The 18160-nt window shown below is 33.9% G+C and overlaps 1 protein-coding gene across 1 annotated transcript in view; it reads right to left on the bottom strand.

Annotated features, from left to right (window-relative positions):
• The window catches only part of LOC145689731 (uncharacterized), a 133276-nt gene that overhangs the window by 71160 nt on the left and 43956 nt on the right, over positions 1-18160 (bottom strand). The window lies entirely within an intron of this gene.

The raw sequence follows: 18160 nt of genomic DNA on the forward strand, positions 1-18160 counted from the left end.
TTAATCTTAGTTGGTGTCTAGAATGGATGGACCCAGTATTTCCTATCGAAGTTGGAATAATAGGAAAGGTTTGAAGTTTGTTGATGTTCCAATTTGTGCTTGTTTTAACTATGGAGGTGTTAGTATAGCCCGCCCACGTAATTACGAGAATGCCCAACAAACTAAAAAATTATGTTCAAATATTTTCATTTAAAGAAAGCTTACTCAATAATTAAAAAAAGAAACTTTAAATTCTCATAATAATAACTAAAACGGTCAAACACACTCAGCACATGAAAACAGTTCCTTATTTTCGAAAGAAAGACGAAGAGCAAAATCAACAACTAGTCGATATTACTTTACTCTGCGCAGAAACCAAACCCGATTTAGATGTGGAGATGTTATTAAACATTAACCAATTTAATATAATCATTCAAGAATTTTGTTCCATGTCATTCGTTTTGTTCTGGCCCTAAGAGCACGTAAAAGAAACTATTTCCATAATTAAAATCTGTTCAAACTTCACGAATCTAGTTTTTAGACTTCCAAACTGTGTTATGCATAACTAACAGAAGTATTATAGAATGTTTTTTTTTTCGTTTATCTGTCGACAAGTATCAGAGCGAAAACGGAAAGCAATGAGGAAATACGGTGCTCTTCAATTTATTCGACGTTCCAAGGATAGGTTTCGTCTCTCTGTAACTATCTATTCAATCTGGAAGTGATTCAAAATATTAATTTCCTGTTCCAAATTTTCTGACTCTACAGTAAAACCCCTCTAAGTTGGATACTTGCTGATCCTTCGAAAACTGTCCCAAGTTAGAGGGGTGTTCAAGATAAAGGGGCACAGGTTTGTATCGTGAACATGTTATTAAAAACTCCGACACTACTGCATGCATCAATTCATTATATTGTAAACAGAACAGTTTTACATATCATGTTGACATTAAATTCTCTTACAGTATCTTAAGAGACCTCATCCCGGCGAAATTAAAATACCGCTAATTTTACAGTAATTCTGTCATATCTTCAAATAGATAAAAGATAATCGAAATGTGGAACAAGAGCGCCCTAGACAATATCATTTTACATGAGATACCGTTATCACGACTCACTTATCTGCTTTAGATTTAGAGCCATTTTGAGAATCGGCATTTATATTCGCGTTTCTAAACGGCTGAAACCGGAAAGCCACTAGGTGAAGATTCCGTTTTATCTATTTGAAGATGTCACATAATTACTGTAAAATTAGCGGTACTTTAATTTTGCCGGGATGAAGCCTCTTAATGTAGAAACATATCTTAAATTGAACTGTGCAATACAATACTTGGTACAGTTTATAATGTATGTACATAATTTAGCAGTTCATTTAACACAGTAACACACACAATAACACAGTAATAAACAGACATATACACACTTTTGAACATAGCACACACAATAATAAATACACACACACACACACAAAAGAAACATTCAGAAGAAAATATTTGAATCTGCAGAATACATGGTATGACGGTTTTTCATAATTTCAATTTGCGTGAAGTCAGTTACGAAGGTTTTTTCGTCCTCTGTAACTTGTCCTTCATCCATACATTTTCAACTAATTTTCTCACACCAAATATAGCTTCAGCTAGCCCTGGTACGTTGTTTGAAAAGGCGTAACGTTCTAGTTTGTCTAAATATTCAACAGCTTTCTGCTGCGTACTTTTCCCCGAGAAGCTTCTTGACTTACTTCCGCTTAATCCTCCTCTTCCTCTTCTCTGCTGACAATGTGATTTATTTTAGCAATGTTGGCAACATCTGTTTCAATACGTCATTTTTGGTAGGGTTTTTATTTTCGTAATGAACAAGATCATCGTTAAAACGTGTAATGTTTTGAACTGCAATATTAAGACAATTATGAAGCTTCAAAATTTTCAGACGGTCTCCATTTTGAAAGAGTATGATGGATCGGATTAAATATTTGTAATATGAATGAACTGATCCAATTTGCTTTGAATCCATTCGGATTTAATGACGACTCGATGAAATTTCCAATACATTCACATACGATTCTTTTAATTCCAGCAACAGTAGAGGAGTTATGGAAAATATTGAGTAGGATGTCTAATTCGGGATCTTCAGGTTTTGACGAAGTTCCAGTGACTGTTATTAAATTTTGTTTTCCTTTCATTGTAAATCATCTCTTATATTTAGTAAACCTATCTCTTGAGAAAGGATATTTTCCGTCCGTGTTAAAAGTGGCAAAAGTAATTCCTCTCCATAAAAAGGGAAGTATGCATGATGTAAGAAACTATCGCCCAGTCTCCATTCTTTCCACGTTTTCAAAAATTTTTGAATATGTGATGAAGTCACGACTCTGCAATTTTTTGAAGTCATGTAACTTACTACCACCATCACAACATGGCTTCCAAAATAAGAAAAGTATTGAAACAGCCTTGTTTGAATACATGTCCAATATAGCTCTTGAATTAAAAAAGAGTAAATATGTTGTTGGTCTATTCATCGACTTATCCAAAGCTTTTGATACAATTGATCATGTTATTCTTTCAAGCAAGTTGTATGCTTATGGTATTAGAGAAGTAGCTCACAACTGGTTTCTCTCTTATTTATCCAGTAGGCAACAAGCGGTACAAATATTAAAATTAGCTGCAGATGGGTTTCAAACAACTTGTTCGTCTTTATCAACTGTAATCAGAGGTGTTCCTCAAGGTTCCATTTTGGGTCCTATTCTCTTCCTGATATATATAAATGACTTGTTAGAATTCATGCATCCAGCAAAATGTATTCTATATGCTGATGACATCAGTATGATAATATCAGGAAAATCAATAGAAGAAGTTGAGAGGAAATCTGACATTTTTACAGACAAATTAGTAAAATGGTTAACAGCAAATAGGTTAATTATAAATCATAATAAGTCGATTCTCTTACATTTTCATTTTCCAGGAAAACCGCGTATATCACCTAGAATAAAAATATCTTCTAACTTACTCCAATATTCTTGCATAACAAAGCTTTTAGGTGTAATCATAAGTGATGATCTTTCATGGTCTGCTCATATCTCCACTTTAAACAAGAAACTAAGTAGCGTGTGTTTTGCCTTATACAAACTTCAAGGTACTGTATCGAGAGAAGCACTTCTTAGCTTTTACTACGCAAAGTTTAATTCATTGATTAACTTCGGCATAATACACTGGGGATCTGCTGAAAATAGTTTAAGCACTTTCCGAATGCAAAAGAAAGCGATTAGAATAATTTTTGGGTCACCCACAAAATCGACATATAAAAAGGTTTTCAGAGAAGCAAAAATTTTAACACTCCCCAGCTTATACATCTATAAATTATTCTTTTTACTGTGAAAAACAAGCATCTTTTTATCTTTAACAAAAATGTTCATAGCCATAATACAAGACAAGGTAGTGACATGTTTGTAATGCATCAAAAATATGCTAATATAAGCAAAACCGTGTACATGAATTGTGTCAGATTGTATAATAAACTTCCTCTGTACTTGAAAAATATGACCAATGTTTCCATTCTTGGTAAGACTTTATATAATCTACTCACTGAAAAGTGCTATTATACAATTAAAGAATATTTAAATGACTCATTAACTGAAGAGTTGGTAACAGCTACTTATCCGTGAGTATATGCCTGGTGTGGTACAAACAGTTTCCTAATTAGATGTAAATTGTTATGTTTTTATACTTAATATATCGTATTTATGTGGTTTTGTATTTTAGAAAGATGTATACCTCTTGTACTTGACAATATCGTATGTTTTTTTTTCTTTCTGACAACTGTAATGCTTACATGAGAATTTCTCATACTTTGTAAGCTAATGAAACAGGCAAATGAATGAATGAATGAATGAATTTAGGGAAGTTAAAATATTCGCTATGCACAGAAAATGGATTCTACTATTATAGAAACAGATGAATATCGTGAGATCTCCGCAATAGGTATGTTGAAAAATCCCATACATCCTTATTACAAAGCAGAAAGTATAATGGATCGAAAGAAAGAGGATTGAGAATCACTGCCATAGAGCAAAACCAATAAAAGCTATCAGGAAGCGACATTTTGCAATCGATTCAATTTCCCAAGAACAGGTCTATCTCCTACCTTAGTCAATTTAAACCGGAAAAGGTGCCGAAACCATTAAATATAAAAACACTAATTGAAGTTTGAGTATTAAATTTGCATAATATGAAAGTCTTATTTTAACACTGGGAACGATACTCATTTGTTTGTATGTTATATTCAACTAATCTTCTCAACTATAATACCATTCACAAAAAAGCTCACTTCAGCGTTGAAGCTGTCCAATTATTTCTTGCCAATAATTTGCACATGTTTGGAAAATAAGAGACACTTTGTTGCTCTTTACCGTGGCTGTATTAAGTCCTCATATATCTCGCACTCAAAGAAAATGAAATGAATTCATTAAGTTTTGCGTCCCACGAATATGATGGTTAGGCTATAAGAGAAAAAATCTATTAATTTCACTTGTAAAAAATCATTTTTGGGGAATATGGCCTATGAATTTTTTTACTACTTGTCGATATAAATCGAATGGTACCCATCTCGTCCATGTCCACAACTGGTCCCCTTTCCCAAAAATCCCGAATTTTGGTTAATTTCTCACGTAAAAATTGAATTTCGCAAAAATGGCATACCAATTATTGATCACTTGTCAATGCAAATCGAATGAAATCCATCTCGTCCCAATCGAGAACTGGTCCCCATTGCCCAAAATCCAGAATTTTAATTAAATTCCCGGGTGAAAATTGGATTCTCGGAAAAATGCCATACCAATTTTTGATCAAGCTGCCAATACAAATTGAATGATATTTATCTCGTCCCAGTCGACAACTAATCCCCATTGCCCAAAATCCCGAATTTTTATTAATTTCCCGGGTAAAAATTTAATTTTCGAAAAAATGGCATAACCATTATTGGTCTACTTGTCTATTTATATCGAATGGTAACCATGTCGTCCCTGTCGAAAACTGATACCCATTGCCCAAAACTCCAAATTTTGATTAATTTCCCGGGTGAAAATTTAATTCTCGGGAAAATGGCATACGAATTATTGAAATACTTGTCAATGTGAATTCAATGATACCCATCTCAGATTTGTTGACACCAGGTCCCCATTGCACAAAATACCGAATTTTGATTAATTTCCCGGCTAAAAATTGAACTTTGGAAAAAATGGCATACCAATTACACTAGCCTGCGATGGTTCTGTTTTTCAACATTTGATGATGTATTCCTATGTATCTTGGTTCGCTTAATCCAAAAAGGACCTTAGTTTGTTTCCATCACGTCCAACTTGTTAGCAAATAGCATATATAATATATGTCGAGATACATAATACGCAAATGTAATATATATCGAAAAATATCACAAATATTCGACGTAATGACACAGTCGTTTCTTATATGGAACATGTGGTACTCTGTGGCTTAGAAATGGAAGTAATATAGTAGAATGTAATAGAAAAGTAAAACCTCACGAGTAGAGTCGTTGTGTCGATCTGTTTAGACCAGTAATGTTGTGTTTCTGGCTTTTTCGCGCGTTTTCTTTTCTGGGTTCATCTCTGTGCAACATCCAGCAATAGTCTACCATAATTGTTGTATTCCGTCGTTCTTGATAACGCTTTTCCATTTCTTAGATGTCCTAATGATATATCTTACCCATCTCTTCACTAACAGCACTCAGATTCTCAGGAAAGTAGTCCAAATGGGAATGTAGGAAATGAACCTTCAATTTCATGCCACAGACTAACTTTTCTTCCTTCAGCAGCATAATGTTAATGATCGACTTGAAATTCGGATCCTTCTTGTTGCCCAGAAACTTGGTCACTACGCTTTTAAAGGCAACCCAGATTTTTTTTGTGTAACCGAAATACACAAGATACGCTTGTCGCATTAACGTTGTTATCTGTGTTTTTTGCCTTGCCAACATGAACTCACCACAAATGTAACAAAAGGAATCTGCAGACGTTTAACCACATCTCGACGCCATGATGTTTGTTGTTCTGCCGACACATACTTTAGATCGCAGAGGTTCCGTACGAACGGTTGCGCCAGCACAAACAGTTGCAATGTACAACCTAGGGCGTCCATCAGGTGGGAAAGGTCCCCAGGAGAACTTATACTTGGGAATATCGAAAACCCAATACAATTTTTACATCAGTTACAACAAAATTTGAAACTATATATGAAATGTGGCTTATACTTGTCCCCCCCTTTGGAAACCACAACATAGGCGCCTTTGTGTACAACACGTTTAATGACGCGAGTGCTGCCACCTGTCGGTTTATATTGCCAGCGTTTCTTTTCAACATAATCAAACAGATGGCGGTATTTCCTGACTTGAAATCTGTTTGTACGTCTCATATCTGAGATGTTTTCAGACATATAATCATTCTGACACATTGCGATTTGCAAACAATTCTGACGTGATGGAAGCAAACTACGGTCATTTTTGGATTCAGTGCATCAAGATACATACGAATTCATTATCAAATGTTGAAAAACATGACAACCGAAATAATGCAGGCCTGTGTTATTGATCTACTGTCAATACGAATCGAATGATACCCATCTCATCCCTGTCGACAACAGTTCACCATTGCACAAAATCCAGTTTTTTTAATCAATTTTCCGGGAGGAAATTGAACTTCTGTGAAAATGGCTTATCAAATATTGATCTACTTGTCAATACGAATCGAATGATACCTATCTTGTCTTTATCGACAACTGGTCCCCATTGCCAAAAATCCAGAATTTTGATTAATTTCCTGGGTAAAAATTAAATTTTCGGGAAAATGTCATACGAATTATTGATCTACTTGTCAATATGAATCGAATGATAGCCATCTCGTTCCTGTAGACAACTGGTCCCTATTGTCCAAGTGGTCCCCATTCTGTAGGCTTTCCCACACACCGGCAACCTTACGACTTTTCGAGAACGTAGTATGTGTTCTGGCTGTTACCAACATAATTTCTTTATAACTTTCAAAAACTTAATATAATACTTGTAGTAGGGAAAATTTTAAAAAATCTACTTACATCTAAATTCAAAATGTTTTATCGGTTTAAAGGTATGTGGAATTTCTATACCAAATGTTTTTCCTACATATATACTCGCATATGACATAATGTAAGTAACACACATTTATGTGTAGTCTCTAAATACAATAAAATAATAATAACATAACATAACATGGCGTTCAGAATATACATTTTATAGAATCCTCTGGAGACAACAGTAATACGTATACTGGAATAAAAAAAAATTATTTTGAAATCATAATATAGTAATAGAATGCATTTTTTTCTGCCTTTGTACATAAATTCCCATTTTTGGGAATCTTCCCAGGGAACATTCCCGAAAAATATTTTCCCAGGAATTTACCCATCTCTACTTTTTGTCTCAAAATTTTGTAAAAGGCGAAAGAAGACATATTATTACATTTAAATGATACGAATGTTGTATGAGAAGTGTTTGTGATTTATGTTTGGATTAATTTTGAAAAATTAAAATGATACGAATAGGATAAGTACTAGTTGATAGTTTCATGTGTAAATTATGCTGGCGTTTCTTGTGCGGAGTGGAGAATGTTGGGAGGTTGAAACTATTAATCTATTTTGGGTGAGAAGGAGGGGATTTTAAACTTATTTCGTTCTTCTGTTATTGTTCACTGGGCATAGATATTCCTTCGTGGGTTGATCCCAAATTTGATTCAGAGCCTTTTGACTTATGAAAAATTTTTGGTATGAATTAATGCGAAATATTGGTCAATTGTTTTTCAGAATTGGTACAAATTGGATATATATTTGGGATAAATTTGAACTTTCGAAATTTTGGAAGTCACGTAATCATTTACCCAGTCTTCGTATTGTACAAGATGATTGTGGAAAATTTAAAAATTCATGATTGTAGTAAACGTTCATATGACTATTCGATACTACGATTAATGTTGCCATTTGAATTTTGAAAACTGTTAAGAATTTTTGAAATCTCTATATTATTATTTCTGTGGTTTTCAACATTTCGTACATTTTACGTCTGTTATTCTTCGTTTATGAGGTTAGCAATGAAAATTTGTTTCTTTTTGAGAATAGTTTTTGCGTATATTTCCTACAATACAAAAGAAGATTAGTGGCTATTTCTATAAGTTAATTAATAATTGCTGAATTTTCACTGCTACTGAAACAAGAGTGCCTAGGTTTAAACAAACATGTGATTGGAGTTGGTGTAGTGGCTGGTAGTAAGTTGCGAATGGCTCACTGTTCAAGGGACAAGGAATTGTTCATTGTTCCCGTTACCAAACTAACAACAAGGACATAGTATGTGCGACATACAAAATAGTACCAGGAAAACGAATCAAACTTGTTTCAGTGGGGGTCATAAGATAAAGTATTTATTTCAAAATAAATATGTTGCATTTGCAGAGAAAAATTCAAATAAATATATGACTAAAGAATAGCTTGTACCATTATAGAATATATTTCTGTAAAGGTTAGTATTGATTGTAAAGCATTTGTATAGACTTGGAGATGAAAATCTGTATAGGTTCATAATCGTGTGACCATTGTGGAAATGAGCACTGGACAAAGTAGTATAATCTTTGATACCTAGGATAGGAGTAGCTCTAGTAGCAAAGAAAGGTTCATTGGGTAAGTATCTTTAAGAATCCTTGTTATCAAAATTTTTAACCTAGGACAGATAATAATATGGGTGCAAATGGCAATAGGCCACACATTCGATCCTGTTCGGTTCTTGGCACAGAAAGACGTTTATCAGTAAAGTATCATTCTCGGAATGAACTTTTGCGGTTTGATTTTGAGAAGTTAACTACTGAGGAGGGTGTATAAAGCATTGTTAGCGGAAATAAAATAATCACCACTTTTTGATAACTAATGCGAAAATGTCTTTCAGATCTTTATTAAAGCTGGATAAAACATGAGAAGTAACAAATTACCATTAGATATTATATTGATTACTTGCTTTTAACGAACTAAAGGTGACTTAAATTATATGCTGCCATTCGTGATTGGGACTGAATCCTTTTGGGAAGACGTTTGTCGACAACTTTTAGTAACATTTAAAGTTCATTTAATCTCTGTCCAGAACACAAAGTTTACGTCTTGACTTCTACAGGATCATGCGAGAACATCAGACGCTATATGATTTTGTAGAAGGAAAATTGTCCATTATTTACATATTATACATGAATATTCAAGGACGCGTTATTTGTAATCTCATTTGCAATATGGTGCACATACTTTTAATTGTAGAAGTGCTCCCAGAACTTTTAAACAACTTGAGGAAACATCTATTCAATTTGTTAATATGTTTAGATATAACCTCAATTATTGTAAGTTGCGTAATGCAGTACGACCTTTTAATGAAGATGTTTCTAAACATACATGTAAGGGAACAGGTAATAGGCAAACAGTTTTTAATGTTTTAAGTCAGCAAGTTAAAAAATGTTAATTAGTTAATTCTGTATGTTCGAATAATAAGAAAGTAACTGACAATAAAAACTAATGAGAAAATTTTTAAAAAATGTAACTGTTTTACAACCAAATTTGACGTTATCCTCCGTCGACGTTGGACAGTTTAAAAAAATCTTCAACTCCCATCGGAAATACTTTATCATGAAGATCTTCTGTTTCGCGGGAAAACTTTCGAAAAGCAATAGTGTTTCGGGTACTCAGTCAACACTTTGTTAATGGCGGATGTTTCTAAAAATGAAAAAAGTTCCTTCTCGTGGAAACATTTCTAGTAGGAATCTCTTATTGGTGCTAGCATATTTCAAAGGGAAAGTAGTAAACACGATGCAGGCAGTGAGTGTTGTTTTGTTTTGCTATCTTCGAAATTTAAAAAAGAATGTAAAATAAAGGAAATAAATGTTAGTCTGCAAATTGGAGAAAAACAAGTATCTGTGACATCAACTAGCGTTTGCGCTTTTGGATGGGATATCAACGATTTTCAGAATTATTCTAAGTTATTTCTTCTTCGGAATTTGAATTTCTGCTGGAAAATAATTTCCGTAAGAAATATCAGGCATATACTAATGTGTCTAATGATCAATATAAAATCCAGGCTAGAAAATGGATTATTCCTATGAATATGTCTGGTAGTTTACAACAGTTTACTCCTCATCCGTTATTTTTATCTTCTATGTATAGCGTAGTAGATCCCACTCAAGTATGCTCAGCCGGGGATGTGGAGGCTGCACAATTCCCTAGAAACCAAGTAGACTTGATAAAAACTTCTACGTCAAGCAAACAGTTCATGACCATCAGTTGGAAGCAGTGTTTGAAATTTACGTTGATAATGAAGTATTGGAGATCTCAGATTCTAAATCTTTTGGTGCACAAAATCAAGGTAATTATAGTTTTAACAAAAAACCCTTCTTTACAGAACATGTTATTAATTTGAATGCTTCTTATTCTGATGTTATTACAAATAAACTTTGTTGTATACAGAGTTTTTAATATAAAATTGAACTGATAGACAACATATCGGTACAAGTGCAACCATGTAGTGTACCATAACATAAACAGAGAAAAAATTGAAAAATTTATTCAGGAATTAATTAATGATGGAGTGGTAGAAGAAATTGATTATTGAACCTTCTCCAGTCTGTGTTTTCTGGTGGAGAATGGAGAACATAGTAAAACAATATTTGCAGCATACAGGGAAGTTAACAAAATATTAACACATAACTTTCCGTCAACTACCTTTGAAAAACGTAATTCCTAGTATAGTTAATAACCATATTTTTTCAAAATTTATTTCAGATGGAGCTTCTTAAAGCGCAGCCTTATGCAAAATAGTAAAAAGATAACATTTGTAAGAAAAAATAATATGCATAACTCTCTGTGCCTGCCAATGGGTTTATCGACTTTACCCCATATATTGAATCATTTTATGCCTAAGATAATTGATGGTGTTATTGGGAATAATTTAGAACTTTTGTTATGATGTATTTATTTTTACCCCCGATGTAAAGTCACATGAAAAGGTAGTAGAAGTTCTTAATAGATTAAGATCATTTGAATTAACAGTTTCTCCTTCGAAAACATTGTTATTTCTGACAAATATAAAACATTAAGTTTCAATTTTACCACGGAACTATGAATATTGAATAGAACCGTTTTAAAACAATCAGAAACTTGCCTAAACCTAGAAGTCGCAAAGGATACAATAGAATTTGTGCATTTTTTCATTTTAAAAAATCCATGAATTTGCTGAACTCATTGTTCTATTGCAAGAATTGCTTTTTGTAAATGTAACTTTCCGTTGGACGACGGAGCATTGCTCAATTTCAAAACTTGAGAAATATATTTTTTGAACGTGTAATTCTCAATGTTCCTCATATAAATTCGTTTTTCTCTTCATTGTGATTCATCCTTGAAAAAGCACAGTGTTATACATTCACAGAGATTTAATGCTTGTTTATGTTTTCTAGACCAGTACCTAAATCGGATTGGGTAAAAATGTCTATGAGTTGGAGGTAAAAGACTTATTCCTTGCCTTGGAACAATTTGAATACTATCTTATTAATTTAACCGTACTTTACGGATTGTAAAAGATTATCTTGGTTACTACATAACCATTAACATCAACGTAAATACGGAATTTTAATGCAACAAATTTTCCAATTTATATTGAGAATAGTTCTTATCAGATCGAGTGTGAATGTAGCCGCGGACCTTTTGTCGCATATTGGCAATCATTTGAAGTTTTATACTATTGATCCAAATAATGTTGAAATAATTAAAGGTAAAAATCTACGTTAGGAAATTACCTCTGCTAGATCAACATTTTAAGAACACGAAGAAACGGATTCCAACTAAAATAAATTATTAATTAGATACAAAAGATGAGTTGAGTTGAATTTAGATTAGAGTCCCTTTCAGCAGCGAGGCTATATGAGACGTGGACCTATTGATTAACGTGGAATCCGAACCCCATGAGCTCCCGCCGGGAATCGAACATACAAAAGATGAGGTTGTCGATTCCTACCTCCTGCCAGATGGTACTTTTTAAAGAAAACAAAACGTAAGGTAGGGGATGGTTGTAGAGCAGTAATTCCTAAGTCTTGTACTAACTATCTTAGATTATTTTTATTGCCATTTAATATATGTTGCTCATTTAGGTAGAAGAAGACAACTTTTAACATAGCAAAACGCTTTGCCTGGCCTGATGTTTTTCGATATACCGTAACTTATACGATCTTGTTCCGTATGTCAGAAAATAAAAGTTGGGAATATCTTTCAAGGAAAATTATTATACTAGGAATATGAAAACTCCAAGTAATACTTATTTTATTAATGTTGCTACAAAATGGCCTAGCAGCCATGGTTTTGAATATGTATTGGTCATAATAGATGCTTGTAGTAATCTTGTCTTCTTGGAATCTATGAGAAAACTTTCAAGTGAACTATTTGTAATAAATTAATGGATATATTTTTTCAAGTGTTCTTTTGTCTCAAAGATAATTCATGATTACGTATCGTATTTCACTTTAGATTACTGTACTCGTAACTCGTAAGGCCTAGCAATACAAGATGGTAGAACTTCACCTTATAATCCGTCCTCGATTCTTTATGAAAGGAATATTCGTAGCGTAAGGAAGTTTTGGGAGCATATATTGATGCGAATCAAAGGAATTGGGCCCAATTACTATCAAAAATCGGCTATTGCAGCTATGGAAGCCTCAATAAAACTACGGGTGTAGCTCCATGTCGGGTTTATTTACGCCGAATAATGTAAAATCCATTAGATGTTAAATGGGTGGTAGAACTTGGTGTTTTGGATGAGAAGGTAGACAAAGCGGTGAAACATGAAATCATAAAGAAAATATCGACAATGCTTGGAAATGATGCGAGAAAGTTTACTCTGCGAGAAATTTATCTGTTTCTTTTGAAATTCGGGATAACATTCTCAGTATAAGGTTTATGGAAGCGTCTTTGGATAAACATCTTAATCCTAAATTAGCAGAAATTTGAGAAGGTCCTTTTTCTATTATTGGGAAACAAACAACAAATACTGTGTAGTCAGAAAAGGTTAAAAACACAGATACAAATCAAAAGGCACGTGCAATATTGTAAAAAGTATATTGGACCTAGAAATATACAAACATTAACTACCAGAATTATAGTACGTTATCCGCACGGTACAGTTTAGTATGTTGTTGTGTCTAAATGTTTTTTGGATTGCTTTTGTCGATTATTTTTGTGAATTCTGCAAGAAATGTTCATTAGAATGGTGCGAGTGTGTTCTCTGGTCACAAGTTTCTAGGCGGTGAAAGAGGTCAAGGAATGTGTCCTAATGAGCTGAATACCTTTGTATTCTCAAATGTCTTCTTTTGCTAATCAAGCTCGTCCTCATTTACTCCAGAAAGGGATTTTTTTTTGATAATTTGTATGGCATGATGTTGCATGGAACTTGCATTATGAAATTAACTAGGAAAAGTTATTTTTTCTTCTTCTTCAAATGTACCTATTTGATTGTGAGGAAATTTCATTTATCGGTCGAGGGGAAAATATGTAAGATACATTGGTGTTTGTCAAAGAAAAAGAAATCCCATGAATTCTTTCATATTTTAAGATGATTAGTAGTGTCACTTCTCTCGATAGATGTCAAATAAGAGTAAGAGTTGGGAGAGAATAACATAGAAAAAAGTTCTTTTGAATGACAATAGAGGGAAGCTTTTGCGCTGTCAAATGATAAGCGTAACTTGTAACGAAGCATGAGGCGTGTTCTCCTCATTGTTTTCCTGGTACATGAATGTTTAAAACTTACAAATAATTGTGATGTAAAATCTAAATTGGTTTAGAAATCATCGAAAGTCAACATTAGACTGGTAATGCGTTTTTGTCTCAAATTTTTGTGAAAGGTGAAAGAGGACATATTGCATTTGAATGATACGAATATGGTCTTGAGAAAAGTTTGTGATATTATAAGTGTGTTGACTTTGGAAAATGAAAATGTTACGAGTGACGTAAGTAATGTCTAAAAGGCTCAGGTATGAAATATACTGGCCATTTTTGTGCGGAATAGAGAATACTGGGACATCGAAGTTATCAACCTATTTTGTGGCGAGGATCAGAAAATTCGAAATTTATTTCGCCCTTCTATTATTCTTCGCTGGGTATAGAAATTCCCCCGTTCAGATCCCAAATTTGGTTCAGAGCCTTTTGACTCATGAAAAATTATTGGTATGAATTAAAAGGACATACTTAGCAATTGTCTATCAGACATGGTAGAGCACACAGAGTGGATATATGGTTAGGATAAATTTGAACCTTCGAAATTTCGGACGTCACTTACGTAACCATTAACCCAGTTTTCGTACTGTACAAAAATCGTGGAGAATTTACAAATTAATGATTGTAGTAAACGTTCATATGACTATTGAAAAATACTAATAATGTTGCCATTTGGATTTCGAAATCTCTTAGGAATTATTGAAACTTCTATATTATTGTTTCTGTGGTTTTCAACATTTCGTATATTTTACACAAGTTGTTCTTTATTTTTGGCCTTAGCAATAAAAATTTGTTTCTTGTTGAAATCAGTTTTGCATATATTTCCTACAGTACGAAAGAAGCTTAGTGGCTATTAGTAATAAGTGAATCAGTAAGTGTTGAGTTTATTCTGCTACTCAAAGAAGCATATTTAGGTTTAAAGAAACATGTGCTTGGAAATAGTTTGATGCCTCGTAGTAGGTTTTGCCTGAGTTTTGTGAATGGGTCACAGTTCAAGTGACACGTAATTGTTAAGTGTCATCCATGGCCAAACTAACCACTAAGAAAATAAAGTATGTGCAACATCGTACGGGAGATTGTTCCGTTCATTAATAACAATATACTAAATGTGCGCAGTCTTCCAGCAAAGTCGGTGAAGAAATGTTTCGAAAGTAAGCAGAAGAAACAAGTTCAAGCATTGGGTGTTTTCGTACTATACTTTGAAGTATTACTGACTGTCGGTGAAACAATAGCCTCTTATATAATTCTAAATTGATGGACCAATAAATGGAGATCCCAGTCTTCTTGGGATCTCCATTTCTTCAATGGAAAGATTCCCGTCTTCTTAGGCAAAGGTTTTCCACAGCAGGAGCACAGCAAACTCACTGGTTGATATGTGGGCAAAAGCGTTGTTCTGTACCACGAGTTCGGAACTTTACTGTTCTCTGGTAGTATTATACTAAACTATTGGAAAAGGTATATGAGGTTAATAAAACAAGAAAGGCGCCGGGAAAAAATTTCGAACCTCAGTCTTCAATGGACGAAGCAAAGAATCTCTCGTCTGTTAAATGTTAATTTGAAAATTCAACATCAATCTTTATATGCCTGAAATATATATGCAGTAACAGCAATATTCTATTTCTGTAATTTCATGTATAGAAGTTTCCAAGCATCAAGGTATACTCGATTTAAAAAAAAAAATAGATTTACAGCAAAGACGATAGTGAGTGAAATGCTAAATAAGAAACGGAATTGTGGCTAAAAAATTCATCTATTTTCTGTGATAGCTCTGAAAATATGTAAAAAAAAAAGAAAAAAACTATTTAATCCATTTTAAAGTTGTACAATAGCGCCTTTTCCGCTTCACACGGCACGACACGAATACATTTACAAGCGATTACGCACAGGTTCTTGTAAAAAATAATTTGTGTGATGTAATACATGACTCCTTAATAGTGATGGACCGAATCGAATACAACGAAGTCGAGTCATTCCATTCTCCCAAGAATTCGGGTACCTTGAGTATTACGAAAAAAAAATTCAAGTTCTTTTTTATTTAATTTTAACAATTAATTTTAGGAAGAAAGGGTACTATTGAATATTCTGTACCACGCTAAAACCTCGTCATGACAATATCACAAATAAGAAAGAATTACACGGTTATCTCCTCTGATTTCCTTGCCTTCAGCCCAAGCATGCAACAGACTTCCGCTGCTAATTGATTGACTCAATGCAAGCAAGTTGCAAAGCAGAAAGAAGACTCGAATACTTCACATACAATTACTCGAAGACAAATAATAATATGAATTCGTGTCCAGTGTTACCAATTCAGGCATATTTTAGATTATATATTTTACTCCACATTTTAATTTAGCTATAAAAATGATTTTGCTTCTTCTACAAGCTTTCTAGAACTATTTTTTTCTGAGTATAAAAGAGAAAGAAGGATAGTTAAAGTTCGCTTTCGTATTTTTTTCATTCAGCTACCGTTGGCAATTGTTTTTGTCTTGCTCCTGCGCAAGAGTGCGAATTCAGGTAAACGATTCGCTTCTTGAAGCGAATACACAGAACACTCGTTCTGCCCGTACTCCTGCTATCGTTAGAAAATACTGTTCGCGTTGCGCCTGCGGAAAAGACAGAATTCGGGTAAAGAATTCGCTTTTTGAAGCGAATACACCGAATACATTTGGCGCGGTGCCTCAATAATAGCAGAAGTATGAACACGGTTTATTCATATGTTCCCATCATACTTGACTAACTTGTCAACTTTTCCTACTTTTTGCAAAATTATTCCTCATTGACAAGGCAGCAAGGTTCATTCTCGTGCAGCACAAGAAACAGTTGATCATCCAACCAATCGAATTCACGCGTGACTGAACCCTCTTCCTGAAATTCTCTGGCTATCCCCGTCTCTTTCGGTGAACTCGCATTCTTCGAGTTCTTAGTGTGACACGAAAGCTTGTAGAGTGAGAAGGTGAAGTTTGAAACTCATCTCTTTAATAAGACCAAAAAAATATTATTGCAGCTACGTTTTAATTACTAATTAGTCTGCTGTGAAAATTAATAAAGAGAAATCATGATACCTTAATGAGCATCTGTGTATTTCAACAGAACCTACCATGAAAACGTTAAAAATCTAATCATTTATTGAGATTTCTTCAATCATTTCTCCATAAATTCCTTAAGGTGATTAGGAATATGCAATATCAATTAAAGTCACACACACACACATATATATATACATGGTGTTAATATACTTTAGTACTTATACTAGTTTGAATCGATATTTAATTTAACGTCAATTTTCGCAGCGATGCTGTCACACGTGGAGCTACAGCTTATTGTGGAATCTGGTACACATGAGCGCCTGCTGGAAAATGAACGGAACGGTCCAATTTAATACAACAGTGGAAATATATACGAAAATATTTCTGCTACATTTCTTCCAACAAAAACGACTTTATTCTGTCTCCCTCTTTCGAGCACTTCTAAAGGGTCTTTCGTAGTAAGATAGTTAAATCGGCCCTAGATCCAAATTGGGTCGCAATTGACCCAAAAGGTTACTCTTGACCTAAAACTACCTAAAAAAATTTTTCTTCCACCCCTTGCCGAATTATCGTATCGTCCATGATCAAAATTAATATTTTAATTTTGGTGGGGCTGATCGGAAAATGTTGAAAGTTTCACAGACTGTAAATACTATTTACATGTAAATGTGCATTTTTTTCAAAATCATCGATGAGTATTTTCTTCATTTTTTTCGTGTTGAAAATTACAAACAATTGTACGAAAAAATTTTGAGGGGGGGGGACCGTCGCTGATTTTTTGGTTAAACGTTTTTTTTTTTTTACCCTTAGGTACAACATATATTTTTCTTCGGGGCATCGTAGTGATGGCAACATTGTCACAAATAAAACTGAAAACAAACGTTGTTTCTTCGGTTTAAAAAACCTTACGTCGGTTGAACGTATCTATCGGTGCTTGTTTCACTGGCCGCATAGAGTGGTACTCTCTACGGCGAGCTGAGTGTAACTTTGTTGCGCAGGAGTCGTTCAAGTGGAAGCACTGTTACGGAGATATATTTGGTGTTTCTATTCCAAAATGGATCCAATCGAAGCAGCCGGAGAACAACAGAAGCAGAAGGGACGCAAAAGAAAAAAGAATTGTCAACTTTGGCAAAAAATTGTTTGAAGGGGCAATAGTGGCAATAAAATAGTGGAAAAACTGTGCAAGAAAACGTTTGTTTCCAGTTTTATGTATTCTTGACAATGTTGCCATTACTTTCAGGACAGGAAAAAATACATGTTGTACCTAAGCGTATAACAAATTATTAACCAAAAAATCAGCGTCGTGTCCCCTCAAAATTTTTTCCCACAATTTTTTCAAATTTTCAA

The sequence above is a fragment of the Thermobia domestica genome, chromosome 7 (assembly GCF_964235325.1).
Source record: "Thermobia domestica chromosome 7, izTheDome1.hap1.1, whole genome shotgun sequence".
NCBI classification, from domain to species: domain Eukaryota; kingdom Metazoa; phylum Arthropoda; class Insecta; order Zygentoma; family Lepismatidae; genus Thermobia; species Thermobia domestica.